Genomic DNA, 11,408 nt, shown 5'->3' on the forward strand with positions numbered 1-11,408 from the left:
AGCACTTGTGTTTGCTGTTACTCCGAGGAATAAGCTCCTAATCCTTTCGCAATATTTTATCCTCACGAGGTGTTTTATCACTTCTGACGTAAAATTTATTAGAATAAGTGCCTTGTTTGGTGAACATTAAATTTGATTCATAAATAATTGAGCTGGCGACTTAATATGTACATAATATGTTGATAAGTTATTTTATAACGATTGTTAGTTCAAACGACAATAAAATAATGTTATACAAAGTACTATAATTAGGTTTTTAGTAGGTACTTAATGTTGCTACAAATACATTTTACTCATATAATTGTTACGTACCTTGAAGGCTTACTCCGGTTTAGTTATTTTTGTAGTCCTTTTCTTTTTCAGACGTATTTCGTGTTGTTATAAATTTTAATAAAATAATTTACTTTAATCTCTACTAAATTATTTCCTAATCTGATAAAATTCAAAACAAGCGGAGCATTTGCAGAAAATACACCGATGTACACTGTTAGCAAAACTAGCAACGAAAAGGATGTCGTCAATCTTGTACTTTACACATTGACGTAGGGAGGGAGAACTGACGGCCGATTCAATTTTCACAATTTAATAGGGTTTCATCTCAGTTTGATCGGACCTAGAGCCAGCGTGTACCACTGCACTAATCAGCGTGAGCCGTTAACGCTGATTGGTTTTTTGTTGACATGCAATCAAAGGTCGTTTCAAAACGCATCTCTCTCGTACTTATTCGTGCGCGTGAGATGCCTGATGATACGACTCAAGGTCTTATCAAAATAAGATGAATCAATGAATCATTTTTGTTTAAATAGAATCGGCCTCCTGAACTGCCGTGTATGTGGTACCTACATCATTTGGCGTTAATATGAAAATTACATGAGTTGTTTCAATTGGCATTCCGGATATAGTAAGGTTTATTATGATCCACTTGAGAAATACGTAACTATAAATAAAGACGAATTAATAACGCATACAAGTATTAAACATGGCTTTATTAGCTTGTACATATTTTTCTTAATATGCACTACAAATATACAGTGTTTTCAGTTTCGTTAATTTCGAAGGTGCACTCCTGAACTTAAATTTAGTAACTTTCTCAAAGACACCGGTGTTCTAATTAACTCCATTTCGGAGATAATCTATAATTTAATTCGCGTTCGCGTTCTGGACTATATACAGGTTTTGGTATGGTGTTCTTTTGGATTGAAAGTCGGATACCTGAATCATTAATAATAAATATAGTTTTAATTTATTTAATTCGGCCTGTCCATTTAGTATTTTAGAATAGCTACGTCTACTTTGTTTTTGTTGTTTTAATCCAAATTACACCACAAAAAGTTTTCCAAAAACCCTGCTTGTTCATCTGAAAATAGAACTAAAACTAGGGTTAAAAGGGATGGTTGTATTGCAGAGAAGCATTAACAACTGTAGGATCTTTCGGCCCTTTTGCCAAACTACGTTGTTTTGCCCAATATAACGCCCTAACGGAATTAATTAACGTTCATTTCGAGGGTCAAACGTCGCAAACTTACATTTTAAATATTCGCGTCTAAATGACATTTTGGAACTTTAATTCATGTTAACAAGGTTGGATTTAGAACCATGTAATATGTATATACGAGTTCGTGGAAATTATATAGATTGGTAGGTATAAGACTAAAAACTATATACCTTAACTTGATATCCCATTTCTGACAGCAAGTAGCAACTGAACTTTATAAAGATATTTACTAGTATTTACTTTATTTATTGTGTTTAACCATTGATGGACTTATACTAATATTATAATAAAATGTATTAAACTGGAATGCCTTGGAATTGACTTTTAAAATGTTGGGAACTGTATTCTGTTAAAGTCGGTTATGCGAATAACCATGGCTCTCGAGTATTAAGCAGAATATTACATTAGCATCATTACATAACTACTACATGAGAATAACCTCTCATCTTTGATGCGTCCATTCATTCACATTCCAGACACGTACAAAAAAAGGTCCAAGATGAAGAATCGAATCGAATCGCCCAACGCGAGGAATTCATATAATCGCATACCGATTATTATTATGCATCGAGCACCAGTCGAATAATTCGAATAGAACTTGCGCGCGAGACGTGCAAATGGTTTTTGATAGTTCGTATCTGTTTTATTGGCGAATGTGTTTAATTTAAAGCGGATTGTGCCATTCCGCTGTTTTTTTTTAAATGGTATCACTTTCTTTTGTTTCGTGATCGTACCGTATCGTACCATTTTATATGATTGTTGTAACTAATTTTCCCGTAAAATTGGCCATTAGCATTTTTTTAAATATAATTAAAATGATGTCATTCAATCCTGGTTTTTGTACGGAAAAAGGTATAAGTTAATTGTAAAGAAAATGGTATATCAGATAACACCGATTACAAGCTCTTTAATCGCTTCTTAGCTTCTTACTCTTCCATTCTGACTGTGTCTGTGCGAAGTGGTTTACTGATGTTTCGGCGAAAATTACTTGACAAACTTTCAGTTCCCAAACTATTTATCCCATATTTTTAGTTGGGCGAAATTTCATTCCGTAAATTTACATAATCCAACCTAACCTAACCCAACCGAGTACGTCATTTTCATTTCGCAAGTATGGGGTTGGGAAATGAAATGGTTGCGAAGTATGGTTATGCCAACGATTGGGTTGTCAAATGAAACTTTGGCGAAAAGTTGGTTGCCAAGTGAAATTTGGCGAAATAAATTTCGCCAAAAAGGAAGTACACCGTTTTGGTTAATTTTTCTATATAAATATTTTTTTGTAACTAATTATTTGCAGTTTCAAAAATGCACAATGCAAATAACATATTTAATAGATGTATACCTACATTATATACGCCACTTGAATTTACTGCTTGGAAAAAATCGAAAAAATCAAAAGCTGTTACAACTTCGACGACAGAACTGTCAGAAACAGGTGACAAGTGGAGATATTGAATTTATTGCAACACAACACAAAAATGTGGTGGGCCATTTTTTTACCATGTTCATTGGCTAAGTGTATCCTTAAAGCTCAATTGTATATATATATATATATGTAATCAATATATATATATATATATACAGGATGACCTTAGCATTAGACAAACCCTGAAATCCCACGTAGGGTTACTTGTCAGGAATGCTCTAACGTTAATATTTTTTTAATTAGAACAAGAGATAAAAAAAAATTTGTTCAAACAAAAATTAATTCCAATGATCGACTACAAAAAGAAACATACTGTATTAATCATTGGCAGTGTTTTTGACAACTTGTTCGAAAATGTGCGGCAATGATGACATTTTTCAGAAGTCAGTATCTTATTAATGTCATAAATAAAATAGATCATCAATAAGGTCGAAGAAAGTTTCATACTATTTATTACCTCAGGAGCTATTAACACATACAGGCTGCTCCAAAGTAAAAAATCGTAATCGCTACACCGGTTGTTATGATACTTGGTAATACTTATTCTAAATACCCTAATGCATATGTACATTACGGCTTTGTCCAATTGGCTAAGGACAACCTGTATATAACTAATATTTAAAATAAGTGGGTATTCATTAATAAATATTTTATTGTTGTCTAAGCAATTTATTTATTAATTATAACACTTAAATCAGCCTACATTGACAAAGTAGCCTGTTAATAACAAGTCAAACTTTGTAACGATTCTGCACTATCGACGGATCTGAAAATTCCACTTCTTTATTATGAATTTTATATTACTATCATCTTTGCTGCAAGAGTGACTTGCTTTTATAAACGTCCGTCGATTTCAATGTTTAGCAAAATTAATGAGCCGACCTTTTTACCCATACTATTTTGTATTGTTTTAGTAAAACATGACTTTTCAATATGTCGTGTATTTATTAGTTTTCTCTTTTACCGAGTAGAAAATCAACAAAATGCATACAAAAACAGCCAATAATTTGTTTGTTGTACTTTAATCTTGTCGTTAGAAAAAACTTGAAACCCGGAAGTTTTAAAACTCAAGCACAGTTATTTGACTTGTTGCTTAGCCAAGATTTCGAAAATTATATATTTAAAACGCCAGTGACCCGTTTTCACCCAACTACGACAAAACCAAAACGAAGTTATGAATACATAATATGGATAGGATTTTTAGACACTGATTCTAATTCTATCTCTGAAGCCACATGATATACACATCAACACTGTCTTTTACACTATTTAACATTTGTTTGAAATAAAACCCACGCAACTTATATAAACTTTAGCAATACAATTGTGCTTATTGAATTTAGCCTTTGAAAGCGATATGGAAAGTTGGACAAAATTCTGTTTCCCAGCCATTAGTGAAGAACGACCAATTAAACTTTAACTCGGATGAATGAAACGTAAACTGACTAGCGAATCAGCCACAGTAGGTCAGGAGCAGCTCTTGAACTTTGAAGAGTGCTAACAGGGGCCCTCTTACTAAATTTACACCATCCCGTCCGTCTATCCACCTGACCTCTGAAAGTGATTTTGGTAACTATACAACATGTTTAATTATAAGAACAAATGATTGTACCTATGTTTTACGAATAAATGATTTCTTATTTCTGATTTCTAATGGTAATGGCATTCCCATTACCAAATGGACTGGATGATAATTTTGCCATAATCGTGATTTAATTCCGAAAAAAAAAAATGAAAAAATAATAATAATAATAAAGGTGTCCGGCGCCTACAGGTTTTGGTTATGAATTTGTTCCAGTCTTTACAATCAGAATAATCCACCTGTACATTACTGTTTTTAACATTAAACGACTTACTAACACGAGGCACACCGTGCGCTTAATTGCCTTTACCAGAGTCGAAAACAAATTACCTATGCACAATCACAATGTATTTACATAGTGACCCTTGTCTTTTCTGTCCTTCTGTACTTCTTGTATCAACTGAAACTCAAATTTCAGCAACCCAAGCGGATGGTAGAAACATAACTGACTTAAGTAACAGTTAGCAGTTAATTTGGTATCTTATCTACCGGCTCACTTTGCAGTCGAGAACGCACGGATCTGTTTAGTTTCTACTATCTGCCTGTTCTCTGAAACTATGAATTACCATATTTCACCCCGACTTTGAATTATATTCACATATAAATTCATGTATGACTTATGAAAATGGACTGAACTTTTTAAAATGTATAAAGTGACATTCTTAGACAGATTGACTAAGCCCAAGAAGGCTTTGTGTTGTGAGCACTGATATGTATAGACAAGCGGTCGAGAACAACTTCTGTCCGCGAGGTGTCCGCCATTTTCTGCGTTTGACGTCTAAGCTAAGCTAAAGAATAAGCGCAGCTAGCCAGAGGTGAAACTGTTATGACAACTGTTCATATTCTGCCTACATACGCATTGTAAAGAATCGTGATTAATTGTTATTTACTTATTTTCAACTGTGACAGAAAATGTTTTTCTTATGTAACACGGGCGATATAAAAATTATGTAAAAATAGTCATAACAACCTTTCTTTGACTCGTAACAATTTCGATCTAATCGCACTTAAAGAACAAAGACTCTTTGAGTAAAATAAAAAAGTAAAAACACTACAAAAACAGCAAGATAATAGTAGTTTATGTGACTGCTACATAATGAAAGGCATTAAAAGTCGAGTGTGGGTTTATGAAACGAACGTAGTGAGTTTCATAATAGAATCACACGAGTGTTTTAATGCCTAATTATGTACAGTTACATACACTGCTTAATCTACACACATATTATAAACTTTCTATGATATATTCACTAACCTCATATTACAGCCGACATTGGGGCATAGTTGCTCTCTGGCGGAATTCGCGGATATGAGGTGGCGTCTCCGAAATATCTTTATCGCACATTTTACACGAAACTTCACTAGAGTTACTTTAAAAACAACAAAACAAATTATTTTTTATTTACAAACTAATTAAAAGATAAACTGCACGTCAAATGGCGGCAAAGAAAACTTTTTTCACGCATGTCACGCATCCGTAGTTTTTTTTTAATTCAGAGACAAACTAGAGTGGGGGTCGATTGCCATATCGTTCGATACCAACTAACATGCGAGATTTGTCAAATTTGTATGTCGAATAAAACGTCATCTCGACTGATATTAGAATAGAGGTCAAATCAAATTTCTTTGTTTTTCAGAGATGTTCGAAATTTAAATAAAATAATGTTATCGAAATCGATGTTATTATTTAGCAATAATAACATTTTCACAGATAAAAAATTTGCTGTAACAAAACAGTTTATCTTAATGTTGGCCATTATTTACGGATTTTGAAGGCATCATAGAGGGTTTATGATATGTATGTAGATAAAGAATTATATGTCAATACTTTGCATTATGTTATGTGAACAATAACCTACCTACGTGTTACGTCTGCGAAATGGTAATCTATGCGTCAAAGTAAAATGGCGTCAGGTCGCGAGCGATTTTAAGTGAAATTTCAAAATAATCTAAATGAGCTTAAATAAAACAGTTTTGTGCTGTGGAATGTTATATTGCTTTTATTAGGTTTATAGATATTATTAGTATAAAATTAAATTATCATTACGCACAAAGGCATTTTTAATATTTATTTTAAATTTTCGTCGGATGTGTGGCTTCTCGCCAGCAGTCGGAGGCGGACTAAACGCAATGAAGTGCATACACTTCATTGAAGTGCGGACACATTTTCTTCGAGAGGCCGAATCTAGTGTACCTATACATAATACCTCAATGGTTGTGGGTACTCAGACAATGATATATATAATATACAAATACTTAAATACTTACATCGAAAATACCCATGACTCAGGAACAAATATGCTCATATGCTGTGTTCATCACACAAATAAATGCCCTTATCAGGATTCGAACCCAGGACCATCGGCTTCATAGGCAGGATCACTTCCCACTTTATGTGTTACGTGCTACGTTGTAGCGCTGCCCCTGCGAACGCTGCTCAGTTGTATACTCTTTTTAGGTTTCCGTACTCAAAGAGTAAAAACGGGACCCTATTAATTACTAAGACTCCGCTGTCCTGACCAACATTTTGCTCAGCAACTTTTTTAAATTATGAAATTTTTAGATTATACTTTTTCATACCAATTAAATATTATTTTCAATGTACGAGTACACTGCCATTTGTGTGTTTGACGTTGCTTGTCACCCTTTAAACATAACAAATTTTGAAATACATTGCGTCTCAGAATAAACTTTAAAGTGTAATGAAAATCAAAACACAAGTTATTTTTAAGTGGCTGAACAAATGTTGGTCAGTTTGAAGAGTACAGCCTACAGCTTAATTTATTGCTTCTGTTACAGGAAACACCCGGTATAAGCTCGCGGCTTTTTGTCTTCGGCCCTCGCCATCCCGCACTATAGTGGCGCCCAACGTGGGGCCAGTCTGCGTGACGTCATCGTGGTGCTACGGGACTCGCTACGTCATCATGCTACAAGAAGTGACGTCATCGGCGTGCTACGACATTCGTAGCATCATCGTCGCACTACACGCTACGCTACGCAAGACGACCTATTTTAATGAGCGGAAGAGGCGAACTGCGAAGTTGAAGAGCACAACTTTTGTTGTTACGCGCGCCGGACTTACGTTACCAGCTTTAAAAGAACACACGCCAAGATGCTGTCGCCGGAACGGAAAGAATACCTGTGGCAGCGCAACCTAACCGGGGTTCCTTCATCACTTGCAAATATTCGTTTACCAGTGAAAATAATCTGTCGGCCATCAACATTTATAAACGCTCGGCGGATATCGGCGATGTGACTGCATTAAGCGAACTCCCTATTATACTAAAAGGCGAAGCAGGAGTTTGGTGGTTAGTTGTGCAGAATGACGTAAATACGTGGCCCGATTTTGAAGCTCGACTTCGGGAATACTTTGCGCCTGCCCGCGAACCTTATCAAATAATTTATACCTGGGCATAACGCAGGAAAAGCAAGTCAAAGGAACTACTACTGATGATTTTGTCAGGCATAAGCAGATGCTGTTCTCTCAGCTGCCTAGCCCAGGTCACAGTGATAAGAATAATAATTATGCATCCAGAAACTAGATATGATTTAGGGCTTGCTGCTTCTAGACATCCGAGATAAGGCTAACATCGTTCTGAAGGCTAATCTTCAGAACTACGATGAAGAATGTGACCTAGATGGTATTGATGACACGCTTTTTCCATCAATATCGATTTCATCGATCGATGTCACGGTACTGGATGACTTCTTGGATAGAAATCAAGACGTCTTTACACGACATGTGATCGAGACAGGGGAGCAACCGCCGACGAGTGCGCCAAGCGAGTCAAGCCTGAAGGAGTAACCAGAACCAGTGGCAGACCACGCACCCAGACCAAAATTAGAGATTACCTATTAATGTCTTACTTGTCGGGACGACTGCGTGGACAAAGGGGGAGAGTTGTAACGCCCCTACCACTACACGTCAACAGATGTCGCTAGTAGTACTGCATCTTGCAGCAAACAAGATGTAAGTCGACCTCTGCACCAATGCAACTACGCTTCGATGCTAGCCGTCTACCAATAGATGGATAGATAGATCTCTCTAACGTTTGTTCAACGTAGAAACATGACCTTCAGACCACGGCCGAGGGTTATTTGAGGAGAGTCGCAGTAGGGTCTGCCTCAGCGCACGCTTATGTCTATTTATAAAGCAGGTATTTACTTACCTTAGATTAGTTAATAAAAACACAATGCTCGTTGTTTATTACGCGTTAGTGGACTCAATCATTGGTTACGGTCTTAGTGTTTATGGTCGAACTTTTCATACTTATTTAGATGAAATTAGAAAACTACAGTTAAGATCTATGAAATACCTAGTTCATAAAAAAATTAAAAATATGCTTAAAGGAAATTACGACAAATTGTATAAGATATGTAAAATACTTCCTATACATCAAAAGGTGCAATATAGGATAGCAGTAGAAAATTGTTTTGATGGTAAATTTAAGGTGCTGAAACAAAGTAGATATAGAACAAAGAGCATAAGGCTTAAAAAAGTTGTACAAAACACTGCTAAAAACTATTATGGCAAAAGGACTAATTTGTTTTTGATACCAAAATTGTATAACGAAATTAACTACCTAAGGGAAGAAAATAAATGTAGTATGGCTAAATTTAAAAATGAGTTAAAAAAAACGTTATTGGAAAAGATACCCTAATATTAAAACTGTTAACTATATTTGAATATACCTTAATTAGTTGTTAAAATAGTTTAAAAGGTGTAGTGACAATTAAACAAAAAGATAAAATAATATATCTTTTTTTTAATAGTCATCATAAACTATCGCCATGCATGTTCGCTTTTCGGATAGTATCTAAGTTTAAGTTTAGTTTAAGTTTAGTTTTTTTTAAGTGCATAAATGCTTAAAATGTAAAAATGAGCGCTATCTCGCCAACAAACTGCAATCGCAGTTTGGCGAGGAATATAATTATAAGAAAATTGTTGTGATGTACATTGAGATAAAAAAAAAAAAAAAAAAACCTAAGTCGTTAAAATAAGTAAACATACCGCTGCTAGCGTAATTAAAAGCGTTACATGGAGTTGATTAGGACCAAATTAATTATAAATTTTATTCTTAGCAAGCAAATATTCAAAAAGCTTACGTCACTTAATTAAGCATTGTATGTATTAGTGACTTTCCTATTTTACAATAAAATTAAACTAAAGCTGAACATGAGGTATACATAGATTCACAATCTCAAACTATGACCGTCTGAGATTTAATTACGCAAGCCGGATGTGCTCGCGACACAGGGGACGGATGTCTTTGTTCTGGACCCCTGCGGAGACTCCATCTAAAGAAAGTAGGTACACTGTGAACTAAGCAACGCGGCGTTGTAGGTAGGTACTCCGGAGGTGACACTTCTCTGGGGCGCACTAGCACCGGGAACGAAACGGCAAAGAGAGCGGTAAACCCGGCAGGTACCAGAGTTTTTCGAAATGGTGGTGAAACATGAATAATCGACGCATTCTACATTTTGCCACGCTTCTCTTTGGTATCTGTAACAGTAAAAGGCCGGTGTACTTATTTGAGAAATTGACCATCTATCAGGCGCGTAACACATCAGGCGTGGTCCCAGACTACTATGCCCAAGGCACAGAACCGCTGCATTCCGTGGCAGCTTTCGTTACGCTACCACGAAGTTCTGGAATAATCTTCCGCCACCAATCCGACAGAGCAGAACTATTGGTTCCTTTAAATCAAGACTCAAAAATTTTGCTGCCTGCAGCGGATTTAAAAAAAATCCGGATCCCGTCACCGTCATTATTACCTATTTTGTGCTTTAGTTACTCACCAGTTAAGTTATGTATATATATTATATGTATATATAAACTCGATGTATATATTTATATTATTAGTACTCAATATTATTATGTCACGTCGTCCACAACGTCTCCCGTCCCGCACTATGCTGTCCCGCACTACGTTGACCACGCTAGTCGTGCCAGCTGCATTGCTGAGTGGAGACCATTTCGGCTTCACATCTCTATTTCTACTGTTATGTTCATCTTTGTCTTGTATTTGCTATATATGTGTTGTATTGATGTGTTGTCTGAATAAATGATTTCTATTCTAATTTATTCTAAAAAAAATTTTTTTTTGCGCTAATGAGGAAAAAGGGGGTACAGTTTTTCTTGTAATCCATTATCATAATGATGTTTTATTATCTCCATAGATAGTGATTTCAGTGATATCAAAATTTTCATCCTGGAATCCCTCACTACATTCAAGATTATATGTTAAAATCCGTCATTCTGTTCAAAATTAAGTCTAGTCGTACGCCCTCACGGTAAATATATAATTCTGTAACTTTGTGCATATGCATGCATGTGCATGTGACTTACAACATCGCATCATACAGATTCTATTTCAATTCCAATTTCAATCGGCGAGGAGTAGCGCAGAACCGAGAAAAGTGGCGCTTTCTTGTGTCAAGGGACCCACTGACTATTAGTCCGCTGGACGATATCGGCCTGTCAGTTAGAACAAAAATTTTATAGTTCTGAACAACCTGACAGGCCGATAACGTCCGGCGGACTGATAGTCAGTGGGCCCCTTCAGAGGCCAGATCTCATTTTGGGTCACTGAGCCAACGAAATTACTTACTACACTTTGCTACTCCAATTAAGTTCGCCTTTGTACACATTTAGGTAATGTATTCTCTCTGTGTTATGTACTTGTTTTGTGCAATAAAGTGTTTACTACTACTACTACTTACTGTACAGTAAGTAAGTTCATCAAAATTAATTAGCACTAAAAATGTAATTTAAAAAGTGTAAGTGGGTTCAAAATACTTATTGATGACAGGGCGTTATGTATGGAACGGGTTACTTTTTTTTCAATTTGCTCTACATTCGTTCAGGCGCTCAACAACGAACGGCAACAAAATAGGTTTATCGAAAT

Source organism: Cydia strobilella, chromosome 2, assembly GCF_947568885.1.
Source record: "Cydia strobilella chromosome 2, ilCydStro3.1, whole genome shotgun sequence".
NCBI lineage: Eukaryota > Metazoa > Arthropoda > Insecta > Lepidoptera > Tortricidae > Cydia > Cydia strobilella.